General features: G+C 49.7%; 1 protein-coding gene across 1 annotated transcript in view; it reads left to right on the top strand.

The window, feature by feature from the left end:
- ZBTB7C (zinc finger and BTB domain containing 7C) overlaps positions 1 to 21,101 on the top strand; it is a 379,507-nt gene that overhangs the window by 82,399 nt on the left and 276,007 nt on the right. Inside the window, exon 2 of the mRNA XM_030867882.2 lies at positions 3,058 to 3,284. The gene's annotated coding sequence lies outside the window, so the exon portion shown is untranslated. The remainder of the gene's footprint in view (positions 1 to 3,057; positions 3,285 to 21,101) is intronic.

Genomic DNA, 21,101 nt, shown 5'->3' with positions numbered 1-21,101 from the left:
TCCTCAGAGAGAACACAAATGCAATGGGATTCCCCTCCTACAGCTGATGCCAAGCCAGTGCCCAGGATGAAGCCCCTTGCACCTCCACTTCACCCTGCTCCATCCTTCCCTCCTCCCTCCACATCCCAGGGGAAGAGAGCTCCATGCAGTGGTCCAGAAGGCTGAAGAGATAGTCTCTTCGTATCTCCTATATAACTGACTGAATGCATGAGTGAATGAATGAATGAACAGATAAGCAGATAAGCAAGTGAGCAAATGAATGGAGGAACAAATGGAAACTCAATCTCTACTCCCAAGGAACTTAAAGTTCAAAGGAAAAGAGCCATGCTTGTAGCATGCTAGCACTGTGGGACTGAAGGGGACCCTAGGGATTGGACTCACCCCCTCTTTTTATGGTAAAGGAAATGCAGGCTCAGAGGTGGGAGGGGCGGCCATGCGATGCATGCAGCAGACCACGGAGGTCAGAGGATGGTGAAATCGCCCAGGGAGAGTGAGATCCCGAATCGAACACAAGGCTGCCCTACTTTCCCTCTGCTGCTGCCCTAAGTGTCCCGTCCTTGGGAAAAATTGTCTTTTCATATGGTTGAGAGTGGATGGCGCAGTTTTTCTTGGAGGGTTAATTGTTTTGCTGACAGCACAGATAATTAGGAATGAGAATCCCGAGTGAGGGCGACAGCACCATCTGCTGTGAATATGTTTCAACCCCACCTTGCAGGAGGTCTCAGAAGGACTCCGATCCCCACTTTCCCACCCCCAGCAAAAACTGACGTGCTCTAGCTGTTTGCTTCCGGAGCTACAGCTGCCAGGTGATCCTGCAGCCCATGGGACAGGCTGGTAACCAGCTTCTGAAGGGTGCAGTTTCTCCTCCTTTCCCCACGGCATCTGGTGCACGTGTAGTAGGGCTCATGTCTTACTAGGTAGAACAAGGACCCCCTCCCCTTCCCCGGGGTGCCTGGGACACAGAGCGATGATAATAACACCAGGGGATGACTTTCCATTCTTCCCGTAGCCTGATGTTTTGAGGTGTGGTCCGTTGGGCATGTGGGCCTGCACCGAGCTCCTGGCTGCCTTTGGTGTTTGCGTCCTTTTTCCGCTGAACTCCATACATTGCCACCTATCCTGGGTTTCCTGGCCTTTGGCCTGTGCTGCCTATTCTAGAAGGATCTTGGCCTGCCTTCCTGCCGGATAGGAGTTTTCTAGGTTGTGACTTCTTCCTGGAGAGCAGAAGTAGAGCAGCGTTTGGAATCAAGCAGAGAATCCCATTGTCCAGGAGCAGCTGAGATCTTTCTTCGTAGGGCTGGAACTTCGCGGTGGCGTTTTTTCATTTTCATTATTCAGGAATATATCCCATATACAAAAGAGCACTGATGTGTGTATATGCTTTTAGAAGGTAATACCAATAACTGCTTTGTTCTTTCAGAGGGGCTTCTAATCCCCAGGGCTGCCTTGCCCAGCAATGCCTCGGAGGCCAGAGCTGTAAAGCCAGGTTGCCCTGGAGGCTCAGTGTCGGCACCCTGCCCCCCTCCCCACTCCCAAGCTGTGGCTGTTTATCACAGCAGCACCCTCTTTGCCTGAGCTGCTCCTGTCAGCTAGGGGCCTCCACATTCCTGCCTTCCCTGTTTATCACTCTCTTCTCTGTGTCTTCTTCGCCTAGACCCTCCCAGCAGGGGAGAAACCACAGGCTCCATCCTCCTCCTGTTCTCTCTTCTCCCCATCCCCCCACAGCAGGCCAAGCATGCCTCTGTTCCCGTCATCCTCCCCGCTCCTACCGACCCACCATTCCCCTGACGTGGTAGGAAATTAACCCAGGGCCAAGGGGCTTGCTGAAAAGAATGATAACTGGGAGTCAGAAATGCCAGTCTTGACTCTTTCACTACCTTCCTGTGGGATCTTGAGTGAGATTCTCAACCTTTCTGTGCTTTTGTTTCCTCATCTCTAAAACAACCTTAAAAAAAAATACCCCTTTATGTCACTACTGTGAAACCACATGGGTTCAGTGGATGCCAAAGCAGCTTGAAGGGTATAAATCAGGGTATGTGTGTAAGACATTGTCATTGTTAGGCTTACAAAATCCATGGGACTCCAGGTCCCTGCCTCCCTTTGCTACCCTCATCCCTGTCCATGGTGATCCCCCTTTCCTGCAGCGCTGGATGCCCTGGTGGACACTCTCCACCTGCCACAGCCCCTTCTCAGCCGTGGGCCCACTGAGGCCCAGAGGACCCCGAGGTTGGGGTGGTGCTCAGGGTCACAGCTGTCTGGGCAGTGGCCCCGGGAGCTGGAGGCCATGCCTGGTCAGAGATGCAGGGCTACGGCCAGTGTGGCCCCGGTCTCCAGAACCCAGGAGATCTGCGTGCTGAGGCGCGGCTTCTTCTCGTTGGGGCCCCTTCCTACCTGCCCCCTGCCACCCCCGAGTGTGAGCTGTGGTCTTGGCTCTGAAATGTGGTCACTCAGCAGAGCAGTGTCTGTGTCCCTCACCCAGCGAGGTTTGCATCTGTACCCTTGTCTCTCACTCTGAGCGAAGGGCTGTGAAAGGAGGCCACAGGTGGGTGGCCTTCCTGGAGCCCCCAAACCACAGCACACCGGAAGCCTTGACCCAGGGCCTGGGCTGTAAGAGTGGAGGCGTGTCCCTGGTAGACATGGCCTTGTTCCTTGTGGGTCTCATTGGTGGAGGGAGGACACCCAGGTCCTTCCTCTTTCCTGGGGCAATGAGGTTCTGTTGGTGGGTATGAGCTAAACTCTGAATGGTGGGTAGGATGAGTGACTGAAGGTGGGTCTTTCAGGCAGATGAAACGACATATGCCAAGGTAAGGAGATAAGAATGAGGGGATGTGTGTGTTTGGCACACGCATGCTGAGGCTTGGGGGGTAGGGTTGGTGGGTGGCACATTGGCAGTGAAGTCCCTAGCTGAGGTAGACTCTGTATAGTCACCTGGAGTTACAAGATCTAATAATAAAGAGAGAGAGAGGAAAAAGATGGCTGGAAAGTTCTAGAACAGCTAAAACTTGGACATGTGTCTCTGGCCCTGGTAGGTCACAGGGACCTTTGTTCTTCCTACAGGTCTCCTCTGAAGCAGCTGGGAACTCAGAAGGCCTTACTACCCATGAGGAGTAGGCCAGCCAGGAGAGCAGTAAGGGATGGCATGAAGGCCACCAGGGCCTGAGGAGTGAGCGCAGCCTGCAGCTCGTGGGACCTGGAGCCTCCAAGTCGGGAGACTGTATCACCGGGGAGACTCACGAAGAATTGATACTTCGGCCCCAAGTGACATGTCCACGGTGTGATGACAGGTAATGAACCTGAGGTTCATCAGTCCTTTCTGAATGATGTGTGGCAGGTAGGAGAATCTATCAGCCTGCAGTAGACGTAAAATGTCAACTCTTGGGAGGATAGCCATGCAGACAAAGCAGAGTAAGGCCTGGTAAGATAATAGATGGATGCTTTATAGTTATTAGTTCCTGCCCCAAGCTCTTGCTGGAGCTAGGCACCAGCAGGTTTAGCATCAGGTGGGTTCACTTACTATACCTTATAGGAAGGCCTGATGCCATATGGATGTAGCCGCTCTTGTTTGAAGGCCTTAGAGTAACAAATCAAGAAGTCATTATTTCCCATCAGCTCCCTTGGGAAGCAGGGCATGGATGCCAGTGGGGAAACACAGGCAGCGAGGGGTGCAGGAGCTCTTTCATGGATCAGTGGTACCTAAGGGATAGACCTGGAGGCCTTATTGTCTGAGAAGGCTTCTGGGTTGGGTCAGATCTCTTGAATGACGGGTGAGGTGAGGGGTTGGTATTTCTTGTAAAAAAGGAAATAGGGACTTTGTGGCTGCCTTCGTCCCTCCAAGGATGCCAGGGCAAGTAACAGATGACCAAGGCTGACTTGGGGAGGTCATGGGTGGTGGTCTGGAGAGCACAGGTGGGGGCTGGCAGACACCCTGGGTCTAGCAGGTAATCTGAGGAGGTCAGCCAAGGCAGAAAGCATTGAGAAGGTCCCCAGAGCCTGGAGGGCAGGACCCTGAGGCTGGAAGGACCAGGGTCCAGTGGGACTGGAGACCCCGAAGATGAGCTCTGACGTAGTGGAGGGCCTGTTCCATTGGCCATCTGGTCGTCACTGTGTGTGTCATCCTGGGTACCACTCTGGCGATTTCCGCCATGGGGAAAACGGCAGGCTGGGGCGGGAGCAAAAATAGCTTGGGGCCTTGGGAAACTGACCAGGGCAGGGGGAGAGGGCCAATGACCTGGGGCAGGAGGCCCAAGAGGGTGTGGCAAATTCCATTCCAGTGCAGGCCAGTGTCAGGGTCCACAAAGCCAAGCCAAGGAGTGGGGAGGGGCAGAGCATTAGGACTTCTGGGTGGCCTTGTTCTAAGTCAGGAAGAGAGAATAAGATGAAGAAGGAATCCAGAAAGCTGAGCCCAGCTCTAGGAAATGTCTCAGCCACAGGTACCAGGTGGGCCCAGGACTTGGCTCCTGTCTATATGAACAAATGGCAGGGGAATCGAGCTTTGGGGACCCTGGTGAGGATAGTTAGGAGTCTGGCTAGGCCTGGAGGGAGCTGGTATCTTCACAGTCTCCTGGGGCTAGCTGTGTCCCCGGGCACCCTAGACCCTAGTGTACCAGCTCTGGGCTATTCTCAGACCCCCACCTCTCAGTGGAGCAGGCAGTCTGTGCATTTTAGGCTTGACTGGGGACCTGGGCAGGGCTGACCCTGTGGGCCCTCGTGATGGGAGGTGATGTGGGGGCAGGAGGAGGTAGAAGAGGCCCAGCCCTACAGGTGGGTGAGTGAGGACTTAGCCTAAGGAAGGTAAGGGGCAAAATACTTTCTGATTAAGTCAAGAAAGAACAAAGGGTTGAATCTAGAAGTTTCTTAACCTAGTTTCCCAATATTTACCGAGTACCTATTTTGTACTACGTGCAAACGTGCCAGACATACAAAGATGTATGAGGTATGTCTGCTCCCAGGGGAGGGAACATGGGGCAGAGGAAAAAACATGGGAGTGGAGACAGATCTGGGATTCTGGGAGCCTCAGGCTCCTGTCTTCAAAATGGAGACAAGACTTTCTCACTCACAGGCTGGTTGGGAGAATTAAATAAAATGAAACATGAAAAACATTTAGCACAGCAGCTGGCACCATAGTAAGTGATCAATCATTTAGTTTTCTTCCATTGTTCTGCTCTTGGAGGAGCTTATGGTCTGAGAGGGGAGGGAGCAAAGAAGGCTGGGAGAAACGCATCCCAATTCCCAGGGCTTCTGATTGTGACCAGGGTTTGAGGCCTGGGCTTTGAAAACCTGGTTCTCGGCATTCCTCTGGCCGTGGAAAATGTAGTTTAAGGTGGATCCGAACACTCAGAAATGCTGATTGCCTGTGAGTGCTGCGGCAGTTGCTGGGCCTGGGGAAGCTTTCTGGGCACTGCGTAGGATGGAGGGAGGGAGGGGTGGGTCCAGGAATTTACAGACGTGTTGAGAAGAGAGGACATTCAGGCAGCTTGTGCCCCTGTGTCGGCTCTGCCGTAGAGAAGGCGGGGGCCCCCGGGCTTTCATCTCTAGAGGATGGACACCACCGTGGCACTGTGTTTCAGTGGGCCGAGGGGGTGCCGGCCACCCGAGGACCCATCACCTAAGCCATCCCAAGTGTCTTGGGACCCGACCCAGGCACCATACTCGAAAAGCTGCTTGTCCTTCATCCCCTTTCTCTCCTGTCTCCCAGCCTCAGCCTTTGAAACAAAGGCCCATCCCTACCTTACCTGCCTCCTTTCTTTACCAGCCATAAAAGTACAGATTACTCCCTGTGAGGGCCAGAGAGCCTGCTGTCATAGACATGGCTGCTCCTTCTGGGCTTGGGAGAGGGTACTTTTTATTACTCTGTGAATGACATCTGCCCCAGTCACGGGCTCCCAACAGCAGCAGAAAATAGTAATTGCTACGTATGTGTCCTGACACATGTCACTGGCATAAGGTTGGCACTCCACAAAATCCAGTTCCCCTAAGCCCAGCCCCACCTGAGGAATGGGTTAAATAATTTCTGCCTTTGGCGTTTTTCTGAGACTCAAATGAGATAGTGAATGTGAAAGACCTGCATGCAATTATAAAATGTTATTAAGACTCTTAATTCCCTACCTGGCGTGGTTTCTTGGTTGGGAGCTGGGTTGATTCTAAACGTGCCCTTCCACTTGGCATCACGTGGCAGGTTGGGCCATCATCACGCACTGTCCTCCCATCCGTGGGCCCCGCTCAGTGCTCCCCTGGGGGTTCCTCCCTGCCGGGCGAGCACCTCTCAACTAATAATCCTTTGTCTCCTGTGTGTCAGTGGCAGGTTTCCCTGACATCCTGTTTTCTTCAGCCTGTTGTGTGGGGTCTCTAACTCATCCCCCTGAGTTTGGAATCTGCCCTAGATTATCAAGGTTATCAAGAATGTTCCCAATCCATCTTTTCTGGGCCTGAGGGGAGAGAGGCCTGGAGCTAAGGAAGGGTTCTCTTCACCTGCCTGGCTTGGATTTGGTGAGAATTCTGCGATGGGAAAGGAGGTTTGAATAGAGTGTCTGCAGGTAGATCCCCTGTCCTTAGGGCTGGGGTGGAGGGAGCAGGGTAGGGAGGTACAGGTCGGTGATGCAAAGAGTAACCGGGTGTCAGCCATGCTGGAATCAGTGCAAAGTCTATAGACGAATGGGAATTCTCCAGCCCTGGGGACTGAAATGACATTTTCAAGGTTGAGTCAACATCTAATTGTGTGAGGTTGCGTCAGTAGTCCTTGGATGCTCACCGCAACCGTCTGTGGGTCCCTGTGTTGTTCCTCCCCCCGGGGGCAGCTGGCTTCTGCTTCCTGTCCCTCTCCTGGGCCCTGAGCTCTCAAGGCTGTCACGAATCCTAAGAGTCCTCCAAAGCAGTGTCATTGTGACTTAGCATCTATTTTAAAAGGTAATCTATGGCGCATGTGGGGGACGATGAGGAGGGAGTGTCATAAAATCAAGCATATTTAGGTAGCGATATAGTCTAGATTCTTTCTAAGTTTGCTTTGTGACCCTGTACACATCTCTCAACTTCCCCGGGCCTTAACGTTCTCATCTGTTAAATGAGCATGAGAAAGTGCCCTGCAATGATTTAATGCTGTTGCCAGGCACACATGCATTCAAAAAGCAAGAGGTGCTATGAATTTTAATCACCAAAGAGTTGAGAGTATTATGGCAACCCCCTTTTCCTCGTCAAGTCTAGCAGTGTGTAATTCTGCTCTTCAAAATTAGTCTCTTTATTGCTTCCTGGGGGCCCACAGGGAACAGCTTCTGATATATCACCTTAAAATTTTGCAGCAGGGAGAGGTGGAAAGCCACATTGCCCTTGACTGACAACCTTCATGTTGGTACTTGACAATTTTAATTTTTCATGATTCCTCTGATAAAAATAGTGCCTGACTAAAAACAAATACGTTTGTATTTTCCATCTCCTTAATTAGTTTCTAATTTGGGGGTTCTTATTAGCTTAAAATCATCTCGCTGAAATGGTCCTTGGATGATAAAAAATGTGAAAACCACAATCAATTCTAGAGACACCCTGCTATTTAATTATGCTGATTGGAGCACTAGGGACCCCTGGCAAAACGAACCTCTCAGAATAAGCATGATTTGTGTAATTTGGTTTTTAAAAATTTTGGATGCATATTTATCATGTTCAGCTATGTGTTCTTGTTCTCCTTGAGATTCTGACTCATCTTCTAAGAGATGGGTGGAGGAATCCATGGGCTGTGGAGACCTTGGGACTCCCGCTAAGCCCATGGAGTTGCTGGTAGCACCTGGCCAGAAGGGAAGACAGGGTCCCTGGCTTGTCTGGTCATTTAAAAGTGTCTTTTCTTTATTAAAAAAAAAAAAAAAAAAGGTAAAAGGTCACCCAGAGATAGCCTAGGAAAGGATAGGCTGATAGAATTTTGGAGCTGACGGTAGTAGAGGGTCCTCCATGAAATCCCAGGCTAGAGATGTATCTAGAACCAAATTCGAGAATGTGATACGACTTTGGAGATACTGGGAAGACCTAGTTGCTCAAAAAGATATATCCCCCCAGCATCCAAAGCCATGGATCAATGTTAGCTTTGCTAAAAGTGGACCACCAGATGTGATGTGACGGGAAGGACACAGCACCACCCAGGACACTTTCCCACCATAAAGCTGAACATAAAACTGCTCCTGCCTAGGGCTTCCCTGGTGGCGCAGTGGTTGAGAGTCCGCCTGCCGATGCAGGGGACATGAGTTCGTGACCCGGTCTGGGAAGATCCCACATGCCGCGGAGCGGCTGGGCCCGTGAGCCATGGCCGCTGAGCCTGTGCGTCCGGAGCCTGTGCTCCGCAACGGGAGAGGCCACAACAGTGAGAGGCCCGCGTACCGCAAAACAAACAAACAAACAAACAAAACAAAACAAAAAAAACTGCTCCTGCCTGTAAATCTAACGACCACCTTGTGCAGAAGCTGGAGGAACATGGGAAAGCCCAGCACAGAGAGGCCGCCACCAGATCCAAAACGAGAGGGCTCCTCAGGACAAATGCCCTGTCTTCCCAACAGGAGGTCCAGGGGAAATAATGGCGAGATGTGAGGGAATTGTTACAGATTTAGAGTCTTAAGAGATATGCCAACCGAATGGCCTCTGTGGGTCCAGTTTGACTCATGACTCAAGTCTACTTTGACTCTATTTGAGAGAATCAAGGAGGTTAGGGACAGGCTGTGCGTTAGATACCTGGGAATTATTACTATTATTTTTTTTTATTTTTATATTTAAAAAATCTTTTTACCATCTTTATTGGAGTATAGTTGCTTTACAATGGTGTGTTAGTTTCTGCTGTATAACAAAGTGAATCAGTTATACATATACATATGTCCCCATATCTCTTCCCTCTTGCGTCTCCCTCCCACCCTCCCTATCCCACCCCCTAGGTGGTCACAAAGCACCGAGCTGATCTCCCTGTGCTATGCGGCTGCTTCCCACTAGCTATCTGTTTTACGTTTGGTAGTGTATATATGTCCATGCCATTCTCTCACTTTGTCCCAGCTTACCCTTCCCCCTTCCCATATCCTCAAGTCCATTCTCTAGTAGGTCTGCGTCTTTATTCCCGTCTTGCCCCTGTTATACCCAGGAATTACTGTTAATTTTTTTAGGGTGTGTAATACTGTAGCAGTGTTACATACTGAAGTATTTACAGATGATGTCTGGGATTTTCTCTAAAATATTTTAGATAAAAAAAGATGAAGCAAGAACAGATTGCTGAATATTGTTGAAGCTGGTTTGGTAATTGGTGATGGGTATGTGGGGACTTATTATGCTCTTCTGTTTTGTGTGTATTTGAAATGTTCAATAATAAAAAGTAAAATAATAATAAATGTCCTTGCTGGTTGGCTGAGCCCTGAAATTTCACAATTAGAGCTTTCTTCATCTAGCTTAAGCCTTTCTTCGTCCATAATATACAGCTTCTCCTGGGAACATGATTTACCCTTTAGGAAAGTAGCAGTGAGACAGTAGAACATTTCCCCAGTTCAGGAGACTGTAGGTGTCCCATGCAAAAGGGTTCCAGGTGAGGTAAGTTTGGAGAAGGTTGCATTGAACTAAGCCAAACAGGTTTCTTCAGAACGTCGGCTATACTGTGAATGGATGTTAACATGTACTGTGCGTCTCGCGGAGGGGGGGAGTGGTGGTGCATAGCAGTGCCATGTTCCCCCAAATAATTTGTCATGTGCTTCAGAGGAGACAGAAACTTTCAGCTCCCCTAAGGATAATCAGGAAGGTCAGAAACCTGGGTTCCAGAGCTGTTTCTATTTACTAACTTGTCATTGGTCAATCACTGAAACTTTCTAAGTCTCAGTTTTCCTACGTGTAAAATGACCTTCATATCACCTGCCACTCACCTTCCAAGATTATGAAAGGGTCTCGTGCAGTATAAAGCCCAAGACCAAAGGTTAAATTGTGTGATTATTATTTAGTGCCATTTTCTGAAACTCGGTCCACAAATGTTTGCTTGGAGACTCCTGGCTCTGTGTATAGGTGTGGTCTAACATCACCCAAGGGATAGACTATCCTGGGTGTCACAAACTTAAAAGGTACAGAGGAGGTAAAAACAAGTTCTCTGCCCTTTGGGAGCTCACGACGGAACTGGAGAAGCAGTACAAATAAACAGTGACGGGGCAAAGCCATCTAACCCTAGTGATAAACGAAAGGTTCAGATTCAGAGGAAAAGGGAATTGCTCTTGGCTGGAGTGATCCTTGAAGGCCACCTGGAGGAGGTGGCACTTGACCTGGGCCTTGAAGCCTGGGGAAGATTTGGACAGACCATCCCTTTGTTGGTTATGGATCACTCAGCTAGAATACTTCCCTGTCTCCCGCTTCCACACGCCCACAGGCTGCAGCTGAGCACATAAACCCTGTTTGGATTACAGTATTATCTGACTTGGGGACCCAAGTCTTCCCTGTCCGGAACTGGGGTCGTGCTCCCCCTGCCCGGCCCTGCCAGCCACTCCCATCCTCTCCTCTCCGGCTCCACCCCTCGTTTCCGTCTTCCCACCAGAGTTTAGAGAAGCTGGGATTACTCATCCCGTCCAGGCTCATTCACTCCTGCCCTGTCTTCTAAGCAAAAAGAAAAAAAAAAGTATCAACCACAGAAACAAAGCAATAAATTATGACTCAGAGACACCCAAGCCTTCATGTGGAAATGTTTATTATCATCAGCAAATCATTGCTAGGGCAGAGAGAGAAGATGGCCTGAGTGGAAATCTTGCAAAAGGTGGGCTGCAGTTGCTCCAGTAAAGGTGAAGGGATTTGAGGCAGCCTTGGGAGCCAGTTCAGTTTCTTGGGTGTGGAGAGCTGGATGGGGGGCTCTCACTCCTCCCAGGGGGTGTGCATGGCGTTATTTGGCATGAATGGCCATCAAAGGCATTTGTTAGTGGGGCTTCCCTGGTGGCTCAGTGGTTAAGAATCTGCCTGCCAATGCAGGGGACACGGGTTCGAGCCCTGGTCCGGGAAGATCCCACATGCCACGGAGCAGCTAAGCCCGTGTGCTAAAACTACTGAGCCTGCGCTCTGCAGCCCGCAGACCACAACTACTGAAGCGTGCGCGCCTAGAGCCTGTGATCCGCAACAAGAGAAGCCACTGCAATGAGAAGCCCGTGCACTGCAATGGAGAGTAGCTCCCGCTCACCACAACTAGAGAAAGCCCGTGTGCAGCAACGAAGACCCAACGCAGCCAAAAATAAATAAATAAATATATTTTTTAAAAAGGCACTTGTTAGGTAAGAGCCCACACTGTCCTTTAATTTGCACAGCAGAAATGGAAGAAAAGGTCCTAGAAAAGGACAGGGTTGTGGTGGGTGCTTCAGGTCAACAAGGGGGCTCAGCTCTGTGCCATTCAAGGATTCAGAGACAACTGGGCCACATGCCTTGTCCTCAAGAGTCCTGTGTGGACAGAGCTCAGCCCACTCCTGGCACATTTGAAAGCTCAGAAAGCTATTGTTAGTATTGGTATTTGGGGAAGGACCTACTCAACGCCTGCCCCACTGTGGACCTTCCCTGCAATTGCACACCTCACACCCAGCTGTGGGCCCAGGGTGCTGGGTTCTGGCTCTGCCACTTGGGGCAGGTGGCCTAGTCTCCCTGGGCCTCTGTGTCCACAGGTGTAAGATGGGGCAACCACGCCTCTCTCCCAGGATGAAATGAAATGAATGAATTGGGAGCATGAAATGAAATGATCCAGAGAGAGCCCTTGGCTTCCCCCTCTGCCACTGAGAAGTAATAAGACATGGGACAAGTTGCCCCGAGCCTTGGTTTCCTTATCTGTTAACTGGAAATAATTAGATTACCTGTCCTGCTGACATCGTTTACCTACAGAAAGAGAGTTTAATGGGCAGTGTATGCAGAAACACTTCAAGAAGTATAAAGAGTTAGTCAAGCATTTAAAAAATGTGTTCGTGTGTATTTCATATGCAAACCCACACATGCAAACTGTCCTCAAAAGACAAAAATCTCAGAGTGGCAAAAGGTGTCCACTGGTGGTCCAGTGGGGAGAGACGTAGCCCCGACTCTAGACTGCTTTGTATTGTGTGTTTTGGCCATTCCACTTTCCCAGAGGCCGCTCGTCTACTTTTCCGGACGCTGGTGCCCCCAGCAGGGCGGGGTGTGAGAGAAGCACACGGGACCAAGTCTGGCAGATCTGGTGTCCAGCTCTGCCTTGGAAACTGCCCTGTGGGACCCTGAGCAAGTCATGGAACTGCTTCCTCAGACACAAAACAAAGGTTGAGAACTGCTGGCCACGTGACATCAAGAGGCTCCAGCGGGATGAGTGAAAGCCTTTCCGAGCTGTAAAGCAGTGACCGTATGGAAGAGGCCACCGTCTTTATGCCTGTGAGCCAGGCCTTCCGAGCCCCGTACAACACAAGATTTAATGACACTTGTTCATTGATTAATGTGCATCCTGCCATTTCAGGTGCTTTTGGGGAGGCAGTGGCAATTATTTTTATGTTAGAGAGATACTCCTTAAAGGAGCCTCACCTGACCCTGACCTTCAGTTGTTTTTCTGAGTCAGAGGGTAGACCTTCTCCCAGCTCTGGTGGGTAACAGTCAGGTGGCCATTGGGGCTGAGACCGGCCATCGATTTACCCAATTATTCTAATTCACTTTGTAACTTAGCACTCACTCCAGGTGTTGATTTACAGTTAATGTTTCATCTTTAAGTGAATACTTGTCTGGAATATTTCATGAGTCAATGGAGGTGGTATTGACCTGGCAGCCAGGTAATGACTCCTGGAGTGCCAAGTTTTTTTTTGTTTTGTTTTGTTTTTTGCCAATATTCCCCCTATTTTCCCCTACCAACCACATAAAGAACCCTCCACAAATACACACTGATTTTATTTTCAGGCTACAAGGTGTAGTGGAAAGAGTGCAGGGCTGAGTCAGGAGATAGGAGCTCTCCGCCCAGCTTTGCTGTTAACTCACTGTGTGATGCCAAGAAAGTCACTTGACCTCTCTGGGCTTCAGTTTCCCACCTGCTGGATGGTGCAGGGTCGGGAGGGGAGTTCTTCCACTGAATCTCCGACTAGACCCACCAGACCAGCAACGTATGCAATGCATGAGAGAGATCTATGTTCAGATTACAAAAATAATAATTGCTTTGTATAAGAAAACAAAATAATATACGCGTGTTGGAGAAAGTGAAGGCAATTGTGAGACACCCCCACCCCCACCCCAGAGATCATCACTGTCAAGAATTCAGGGAACTGTTACATTCATATCACTATCTGTATTTATACTGTTACCATGGATCTGGAAAAATAGATCAATATTACACAAAAATGGGATCAAGCTATGTATTGTATTATGTTCTGCAGCTCGTGTTTTTACTTAATATAATCTTTTAAAAACTCCTCGTACGCATCACTCTAGTTTTTTATAACATGGTTTTCTATAATATGGATATACTTTATTAATAGGCTAGAGTTAATTCCGCCTCCTCAGTGGATGTCAGGGTGGTAGCAGTACATTTTAATGGATGTGATGGTTGGCTGCCACCTCCTACTCTGGGAGGGAATCAGAGAGGAGCCTGGGAGGGGAAGAGCTCGCTTACACGGCCGAAGTCACCGTCCTTAGCTGAGGGTGCTGCCCTCTCACCTCTCCAGAATTCTTCTCCAACAAGTACTGTGGCTGAGGAACGCGAGGGCCCAGGGCACTGCCCCCCAGAGCTGGGGGAACCAGGGCCATGCTGGCGATACAGAGGGGAAGGCCCGGAGTGGGGTGGGCTTGGCAGGCAGAGCCTAAGAATGTGAACATGGTACTTAATGCAGTTTGGTTGCTTACGGAACCACTTGATGTCAGGAGCCGTGGTAGCCGTGAGTCGGGATTGAGTCAGGGAGCAGACCTGGGGCATAGCCCTCCAGAGGTGGGTAGGCCTTGAGTGATGTTGGCCTGGGGCAGGTCCCAGCCCTTCGCTTCTTGCTGCCTCCGGTGATGAGTCAGGAAGGGCAGGCCCCTGCAGCCAACCCCAGCAGGCTGCCCATTTTCACTCCACGCCCGGCCTCCACTTGTGACGCGCCCTCCACTTCTGGGTCCATGTGACCGTGGGATTCCAGGCACGGCACTTTTAGCATCCATTTTTGGAGGGGGCAGAAGGGAGAAATTTTGGGCTCTTGCATCTAGAATTATTTCCCATTTCCCCTTTCCTCTGTGTTTAATTGAATTAGAATTTTTGAGTAGGTGAAGCACTTTATACAGTTCAAAAATCAAAATGACATACAAAGGTATATACTGAGATTTCACTCTCCCCCCGTTGCCCCCTATAGGCCACCATTTATATAACTTCTAGGTTTATTCTTTCAGTGTTTTCTTTATGCTAAAATGGAGAAATTTGAATATATATTCTTAACCACTTTGCCATACAAAAGATAGCCTACTGTATATTCTGCACCTTGCTTTTTTATTTCCTTAAATATATGTCCGTGAAATCTCTTCATATTAGTACGCAGAGCAAATTCCTCATTTTTAAAAATAGCTGTGTAGTATTCCACTGGATACATGGACAGTTTTTTTAAACCAGCCCCCTATAGAGGGACACCTGGGTCATTTCCAACTTTTTTTGTTGTTAAAAACAGTTCTGCAATCTGATGTCAGTCTGAGCTATTTTATTGCATGTATGTGTTTTAAATTGCAAACCACCCCAAATCTTTTCTAGAAGTAGGCAGAATATACATTATTTATAAACAGATAAGCCAATAGGGCTTTGTTCCCAGATTCCTATGCCATTTCCCTGTCTTCCAAGCAACTTTCCCCCAGTCCCCTAGCATCCCATAGTCACCAAAACATCTGCCAGGATGCAGTGTCCTTTGTCTGCCAACTTGGGCTGGTAGAAATAGTCTTTACTCTCATTTCCTCTGGGGGTTTCAATGAAGACTCCCGCCAGGGCCTGAGAGACTGGGAATCTCTATAAAGGTTTCCTGGCGTCCTGAGTGCAGCGGAAGAAGCACCATGGCCTGAACCAGTGAGAGGGTGTGGATTCCTGTCCCAGATCTGCAACTGATGAACCGGGCAATTCTGTACAAGTCCCTTCCCTCATGCATCGCACAGGTGAGCTGAGGGCCTGAGGTCCATTCCTATCCTCACGTGTTGTGGTTCTCGGAGCAACCTAATGGTGTTAAGTACAGTTTTAAAATCCTCAGGCCCTGGATAGCAGTTCCGTGTCCCTTTCTCCATGAGGGGCTCCGTGCTGGTGTCTCCTCACCTCCCTGTGTGGCTGGAGTGCTTTCTATAACGTGACATCAAAGGTTTGATGACGCTGGCTTGTGCATGGTCATAAAATAATGCCCACGTGCAGATTCCCATTATTCAGAAGTACATTCATTTGGCTATAGGTCTGCGAAGACCTTTCATTGCTAGTGCATGTAAAAGGGGTATTTCACACATGGTTCACATTAGCACCATGATTTAGCTCCTGCGTGAATAAGAATCGACGCAACAGCCAACTGCCACCTGAGAGTCCATTTGTATCACACTACACGCTGCGGGGCGGGCCCACCTTTGACTGCGCTCTCGTCAGATCTGATAAGGTAATAGTAATAATAACTTACATTTTCATCGTATGGGCTCTTTCCCCAGGGCTTGGCCGCCTGCAGGTGTCTTTTCTGTGGTTTGGCTGTGTTTCTGACCAGGGTGAGTCCTAAGTCGGTGGCGGCCTCACACTGAGCGCCATCCCAGGAAAGAGGTTTGGGCATCATTTATCCATGAATCAGTTGGTAGATCAGTCAGTCGTTCAGTCCGTTGTTGTCGTGCATAGCACCCCTCAAGGGCAGGGCACCCACACGGACCTCCTGACCTGGACCCCACACTCTGGGTCCCCCCCTCTTATAAAGAGCACCATGGTTCTCCAGGCCTCCTGCTTCAGCCCTACCTGCGTCCCTACGACCTGCACGTTCAGTGTCTCTGGAGTTTGCCAGTCCCTCCATGCCCCCTGTCACCCTCTGCTGGACCCGCCCAGCAGCCCAACAGATCCTTCTGCATTTTCTCTTGCCAACCCCGTCCCCACCCTGGTCTTCACATAGCACACAGTAGCTGCTCTGGTGAGTATGCTCATCTGACCCCACCTCTCCCTATTTAGACCCCCTAAGGGTTTCTTGCTGCTTCTCCGATAAAGGTAGAAATTCTTACCAGGGCCCACAGGTCCCGCCCACGTCATCTGCTTCCTCCCTCTCCCTCTTCCCTTGGTTTCTAGGACAAGCAGCGCTCTTTTCCACCTCAGGATATACACACCTGCTCTCTCTGGGCACTGGCCTCCCTCACCTTCATGGCTTTAACCCCTGCACACCCATCAGAGAGCAGCTAGGCTGTCCCTTTCCTGACCCTCTGGCCTGGGTCAGGCCCTCTCTTAGCCCTTACCATGGTTGTAAATAAATGTCCAGCAGGCTTTTAAAATCTTCCTCCTCTCTAGAGGTAAACACCATGACTCATTGACAGCTGGATCTTGGCACAGAATGTAGTAGGAGCGGATTGATTGACATGAGCAAGCTGTATTGTGGATGGCGGGGCATCCTGTATTTAAAGAATACAGGATGGGGCTTCCCTGGTGGCGCAGTGGTTGAGAGTCCGCCTGCCGATGCAGGGGACACGGGTTCGTGCCCCGGTCCGGGAAGATCCCACGTGCCGCGGAGCGGCTGGGCCCATGAGCCATGGCCACTGAGCCTGCGCATCTGGAGCCTGTGCTCCGCAGCGGGAGAGGCCACAGCAGTGAGAGGCCTGCGTACCGCAAAAAAAAAAAAAAAAAAAAGAATACAGGATGCCCAGTGGACGTTATCTTTGTAGCGACAACATCAAGAGTGGCACATTTGTGGGACCGCAGAGGACTTCAGAAGTGGTCTCAGGCCCAAGGCCCTCTTTGAGGGAGGGGGTACAGACTGTGGCTCGGGAGTCAAACCGTCTTCCTTCTTGCTGTCTGCTCTTGAGTAAGTTACCTGACTACTCTGGGCCTTAACTTCCTCACCTGTAAAATACCTTTTCCAGAAAAACATTGTGAGGGTTAAGTGAGAATTAAATGAAAAAATCCATGCAAAGTGCTTAGCACAGTGCCAGCCCCGAGCACATTGGCCATTATTATCAGTACAGAGGATGACACTGAAGCCCGGAGAGGTTAGGGTAGAGGTGTCCTGACCAAGATCACACCGTCTGGTTTTCTGTACTGGCCACTGGACTGAGCTATCAGAAGTGCCGGCATAGTCCTTGCCCTCCAGTGGTTCCCAGTCAAATTGCTACAGCACACTGGTTCTCAACGGGGCGATTTTGCCCCCCTCTCCACTCCAGGGGGGTATTTGGTGATGTCTGTAGACATTTTTATTGTCACAGATGTGGGGAGGGTGGGTGCTGCTGGCATTTAGTGGGTAGAGACCAGGAATGCTGCTACACATCCCACAATGCACAAGACTTCCCTCCCCAACAAAGAAGCCCCAAATGTCAGTAGTGCTGAGGTTGGGAAATCCTGCTATAGCATTTACAGGAGGGCCCCAGGGGAACTAAGTCCACCAGAAACTGACCTGATGAAAGGCACCCTCTCTAAAATGGGCAGGAGGTGCCTCCTAACCCTATATCCAGGGAAGACGACCTCTCTTGTTTGGGGCAGAGCAGGGATGAAAGGCTGGACCTGGAACTTAGAGGCAGATGGGAGTCAAAAGAGCTGCTTGGAGCAAAGAGAAAATATAACAGGGGCAGCCTGATCTGATGTGTATGGGGTTTGGGGAATGTGGTCTATTTCTCTGAGTGGAGTCTTTGCCAGAACCTTACAGATCCCAGCATCCAACTTCCCCTGTTGTTTTCCAAAGGGTCTTTGGCCGTTTTGAGATTTTGGGGTGCTTGTGCAGAGACGTGGCTCCCGGCTGGGGCAGATGTGAGTGCAGCCTGGGCAGAGCTCCCCATCTGCCAGTGGCTCTGAGCAGGCTGCCGAATGTGGCTGCCCTTGGGAGGTGTGAGGACTCAGGGCAATTGTAAATCACACTCCATCCAGTTTCCCCACCCCCAGCCCGTCACCATTTTCACCTAGGAAAAGTCTAATAAAAATGCATTCCAAGTCCTAAAGGAGGAAGAATGGGTAGGGGCAGGGTAGGGGAGCCGGCACAGTCTTGATTAAATGCATCTGAGCCGCAGGGCTTTTCTGGCCTCAGAAGCAGCCCCAGGGCCCGCGGAAGCCGGTGGTCCTGGGTATCTGCTCCACTCTCCAGGCCTGGGGGGCAGCCTGGGTCCCAGCCTACCCTGTGACTTAGGTGAGTGCTCTCCGCTCATCTCAGGGCTGATTAGGCCCTGCAGAGAGGCCTCACCTCAGTGGAGGATGCACCAGCCGGGGATTTGCCTTGGAGAGCGGGGTGGGGCAGGAAAGAGGCTTGTGGGCATGGAGCACCTGTAAGGGATGGGGGCAGGGAAGCCAGACCAGCCCCCTTAGAGTAGTGGCTGTCAACCCTGGCTGCACATTAGAAGCACCTGGAAGCTTTGGCGATACCTCAGACCTATTACAGCGGTCGCTGGGGGTGGGACGCAGGTGCCAGTAAGTTTTCAACTTCTCCAGGTGATTTCAATGGGTACCACGGATTTAAAGCTTCCTTGGGCTCTGATAGTCTGGTCACAGTGAGGCCTGTAATGAGGGCACAGGGAAACCCCTGTTGGGGTGCAGGGGAGGGCCCAAACATGAGGAGGAAACTGTGCAGCTGACAGACCCTGGGTGGAGGTGGAATGTCACCCATCCGGCCACACGGATGACCAGGATTTCCAGCTGCGAGAAGTGACAGCCCAGAGGAGGTAGCTGTCCACGGCCAGGGTCTGAGGAGCAGGACCGCTGCAGGCCAGACAGGGCAGCAGGACTCTACGTAAACTGCTGTAGAGTCGATGGTAGATGTTGTGTTGTGGTTACTTGGACGCACGTGTGGTCTTTGCGGCTGGCCTTGGAGCCCCCAGGAGAGCAGTGGCCGGGTCATAATTGTATCAGGGCTTGGTCACTTCTCACCTGCCTGCTCTTATCTTTCAGGCACCAGCCGCCTCATCTCTCACCTGGATGATCACAACTGCTTCCTGATTAGGGCCCCAGCCTCTGTCCCCAGCAGTCTAGCCAGATGGACCCTTTGAAACGTGTCAGATGGTTTCCTCCTTTTCTCGGAACCTTCCAGTGACTCCCCATGTCGCTCAGAGTAAAAGTCCAAGCCCTCAGAGTGGCCTGCAGGGCCCCCGTTCTCCCTCCTGACCCCCCACTCCAGCCACACCGGCCTCCTCCCTGTACTGGGCATTCTTGCCTCAAGGCTTTGCCCGGGTTGTTGGCCCCCAGAGATCTACAAGCCCCCTTCTTCCCCTTCTTCAGGACTTTGCCCGAATGTCCCTTTCTCAGGGAGGCCTTCCTGGATCCCCTGCTTCCTGTCTCCCAGATCTTCATTTCTCTCCATACCTCTTATATGCTGACACTATATATTTTGTTTAATGTCCATCTCCCTACACTACAGTGTGAGCTCCAAGATGGTGGGGATTTTATTATGATGATGATTATTACATTTGCTGGTGTAAACCCAGAACCTGGGACAGTATCTAGCCTGCAATGGATGCCCAGAATATTTGTTTGTTTTCCCCCTTGTGGACCGCTCATGTTTAAAATTGGTTGAATCACAATCTTTGGCTAATAACATTCCCTCTATTGGCCCATGCATGGTTTGATTTTATTTAATTATGTGTTTAGCTGTTTTTGTTGTTTTTTCTTTTTTTCTTTTAATTAATGTAGCAAGCAGCCAAGAGCTCATCACTCAAAACAAAGCAAGAATTTGACAAAACCTATATCCAGACCTAAGATCTTGCCTCAGGCCTTCCCACCCGAGGTCATCACCTTCCTTAATCTTATCTTTATCATTCTGCTTTTCCTTTTACTCGCTCCACTGCATCTAATCTATGTGTATTCCTAAAAGGTATATTTTATTGTAGTTATTTTTAGCCTTATTCAAAACCTATTATCCTGTATATAATCTTTGAAGTCATTCCCATTTAATATAGTTTTTTAACATCTTTAATGGAGTATAATTGCCTTACAATGGTGTGTTAGTTTCTGTTTATAACAGGGTGAATCAGCTGTACATGTATCCCCATATCCCCTCCCTGTTGTGTCTCCCTCCCTCCCACCCCTCTAGGTGGTCACAAACCACTGAGCTCATCTCCTGTGCTATGTGGCTGCTTCCCACTAGCTATCTATTTTACATTTGGTAGTGTATATATGTCCATTGCCACTCTCTCACTTTGTCCCAGCTTACCCTTCCCCCTCCCCGTATCCTCAAGTCCATTCTCTACGTCTGCATCTTTATTCCTGTCCTGCCCCTAGGTTCTTCAGAACCTTTTTTTTTTTTTTTAGATTCCATATATATGTGTTAGCATACGGTATTTGTTTTCCTCTTTCTGACTTACTTCACTCTGTATGACAGACTCTAGGTCCATCCACCTCACTACAAATAACTCAACTTCGTTTCTTTTTATGGTTGAGTAATATTCCATTGTATATATGTGCCACATCTTCTTTATCCATTCATCTGTCGATGGACACTTAGCTTGCTTCCATGTCCTGGCTATTGTAAATAGAGCTGCAATGAATATTGTGGTACATGACTTTTTTTGAATTATGGTTTTCTCAGGGTATATGCCCAGTAGTGGGATTGCTGGGTCATATGGTAGTTCTATTTTCAGTTTTTTAAGGAACCTCCATACTGTTCTCCATAGTGGCTGCATCAATTTACATTCCCACCAACAGTGCAAGAATGTTCCCTTTTCTCCACACCCTCTCCAGCATTTCTTATTTGTAGATTTTTTAATGATGGCCATTCTGACTGGTGTGAGGTGATACCTCATTGTAGTTTTTTTTTTTACATCTTTATCGGAGTATAATTGCTTTACAATCGTGTGTTAGTTTCTGCTGTATAACAAAGTGAATCAGTTATACATATACATATGTCCCCATATCTCTTCCCTCTTGCGTCTCCCTCCCACCCTCCCTATCCCACCCCTCTAGGTGGTCATAAAACACCAAGTTGATCTCCCTGTGCTATGCGGCTACTTCCCACTAGCTATCTATTTTACGTTTGGTAGTGTATATATGTCCATGCCACTCT

Source organism: Globicephala melas, chromosome 13 (genome assembly GCF_963455315.2).
Source record: "Globicephala melas chromosome 13, mGloMel1.2, whole genome shotgun sequence".
Lineage (NCBI taxonomy): Eukaryota > Metazoa > Chordata > Mammalia > Artiodactyla > Delphinidae > Globicephala > Globicephala melas.
Note: the sequence above shows the minus strand (reverse complement) of the source record. Positions and strands in the feature narration are given on the sequence as shown.